This window comes from Manihot esculenta, chromosome 1, assembly GCF_001659605.2.
Source record: "Manihot esculenta cultivar AM560-2 chromosome 1, M.esculenta_v8, whole genome shotgun sequence".
Taxonomy (NCBI): domain Eukaryota; kingdom Viridiplantae; phylum Streptophyta; class Magnoliopsida; order Malpighiales; family Euphorbiaceae; genus Manihot; species Manihot esculenta.
In genome coordinates this window covers 15,632,141-15,634,900 of record NC_035161.2, presented here as the reverse complement: position 1 = coordinate 15,634,900, position 2,760 = coordinate 15,632,141, and positions in this window count along the sequence as shown.

The window sequence follows — 2,760 nt, the reverse complement described above, 5'->3', positions numbered from 1 at the left end:
TCCACAAGCAGGTTCGGCTGATGAACCTTGCTTCGGTGGCCGAACCTGGGTTCTCTAGCAAGGCAGAACCCGATTTTTCCCTATGCACAAAGCCACCAAACACTCCGATCCTCACACCCAATAACTCAAAAACATCCATACCCACTCAACATGCATAAGGGACATAAAAACTAGCCTAATCCCCATCAAGCAACAATAAAAACAACACAAGAGAAAACATTCATTATCAACCTAACTCAAACCTTAAAACTTTAGATCTAACCATTCATGCATTAACAACACTTAACCCCTTCTTAAAACTTATTTAAAACATAGAAAAAGCAAAGATCTAGACTTACCTCTTAGAGATCTAAAGGTGATAGCACCCCAACTTGGAAATGAGGTAAAACGGTCTCTAGAGGTCTCCAAGGTTTAAAACTTTAGATTTGAACTCAAATCTTCAAAAACAAGGAAAAGTGATCAGACCAAATTTAGACCCGTTTATCATGTTGTTATTAATGTTAATTTACACATTTTCTGCCTAATTATGTGGTTTTGATCTTATTTTGCAGAAAACGGTGTAAAGAGGTAATTTAGTGAAAATGCTCTTAAAACTGCCTAAAGGAGGATAAAGGAGAACAAGCATGGTTTGCCTAAGCCAAGTTACAACTGAAGTGAAGATAAATAAGGAAAGCACATATAATAGAGTAGTGGGAAATTCAAATTTCAAATCTTCAAGAAGTCTTTCCCTTATTAAAAATGTGAAGACACCTCAGCACTCAATTCTGCCTATTTAGGAAACCAAATCTCAAGAAGATACACTTGCCTTCCAAGAATTCAAAATTCAAAATTCAAAAGCCATCTCAAGGAAACCTAGGTCAACACTTTCAGTTATAAAAGCATCACAAGCAAGCCGCACGCCACTTCTTCTCCACCTTTCGGATTGAAGAGCCGCACGCCTCCTTCTCTAAGTCGCCGCCTGGTTCCTCTTTCCTCTTCTCTTTCTTTTATTTTTTTGTGTTTTGTTTCAGCCATGAGTGGCTGAAATCTCTTTTTCTAGTTGAAGATTAGGTGAAACTTTAGTTGTTTTATGGATTGGGAGATCTGAACATATATTCTTTATCTTTTGTTTATCAATATTTATGCAATTTCATGCTTAATTCTATTGTTTTTTTGTTGTTTAGATCAATAGGGCCCATTGATTGTTGATTGCAAAGTAATAATTTGTTAGTTTGGATAGTTTTAAGTCCGTAATTACTTGAATTATTCAAACAAAAGTAACTCTTGGTGTAAAAACTAAGGAAATTGCATGATCTAACAATATCACCATATGTTTGGGTAGCTAGAATTAGGTCTCTCTATTTCTTAATGCAATTGACAGTTGTTAGATGCCGAAGGCTCAAGGACGTTCCTTGGTAACTTATTGATTAGTAATTAATTAGAGGACGTTCCCTAATTGATTTATGCTTAAGGAGGGATATGGTGGTAGATCTAACAAATTATTACTTTGCAATCAAGAATCAACGTAGATCTAAACAACAAAGCAATAATGGAATCAAGCATGAAATTGCATAAATATTGAATAACCAAAAGATGAACAATGTATGATCAAGTCTCCCAATCCATAAAACAACCAAAGTTTCACCTAATCTTCAACTAGAATTAAAGGTTTCAGCCACTCATGGCTGAACCAAAACAAGAAAATAAAAAATAGAAAAAAGAAAGAAGAACCGAAGGTCTTGGGTAGAGGACTTGTGCGCCGATCGAATGGAGAGAATGTCCAAGAGAGGTTGGGCGGCAACCTTAGTGATCCTTTTATAGGATTTATGCGCTGCCCTAGGTCTTTCTTGCTGCCCAATTTGATCTCCTTGCTGCCCAAGGTGCTACCCATGCCGCCCATGTGAAGTGATAAGGTGGAGCCTCTCTTTGAATTTTGAATTTTGAATGTGCAAGACTTGAGGTGGCATGTGTGTCTTCTTTGCCTTCCTTGACAAGCTGAATTTGAATTTCAAATTTGAATGTGCATCTTCTAGAGATTTGGCTTCTTCAATAAGGAAAGGGATACTTGAAGATTTGAATTTTAAATTGCTCTGCACTTTCCTTATTTGCCACTTTCCTTATTTAGCACTTTCCTTAATAAGCTGAATCTTGAATTTTGAATGCTCTTGGAGATTTGAAATTTGAATTTCAAATTACTTTCCTTATTTGTCTCCTCTTCAGTTACAACTTGGCATGCTTGCTCTCCTTTGTTCCATTTTAGGCAGTTTTAATGGCATTTTCTCCAAATTACCTCTTTACACCATTTTCTGCAAAATAAGATCAAAAATCACAAAATTAGGCAGAAAAAGTGTAAATTAACATCAATAACATCATGATAAAATGGTCTAAATTTGGACTGATCAAATACCCCCACACCTAGCCTTTTACTTGTCCTTAAGCAAATAAACATAGTCAAATAAGCTCTCTTTGCTAATTGATCCTTTATTTCCACTTAAGCTCTTACTCTAGATCCTTACTTTGAATCATTGCAGTGACGAATGTATGCATCAAGGTTACTCACCTTCTTTCCTTGTCTCCCTTCACCTACCATGACTAGTATTTGTTTTACTAAATGGAGAGATTACATATGCACATATTATTTGTTCAATTAAGACTCTTCTTAGCTTTCGGATTGACTTGCCCTTACCTTGAAGTACTATATTCAGCCTTTTGCACTTTAATCTTGGTTGAAAAAGTCACCAACCTTTTGATGTGAAAGTACATATTGGTGATACCCACCCC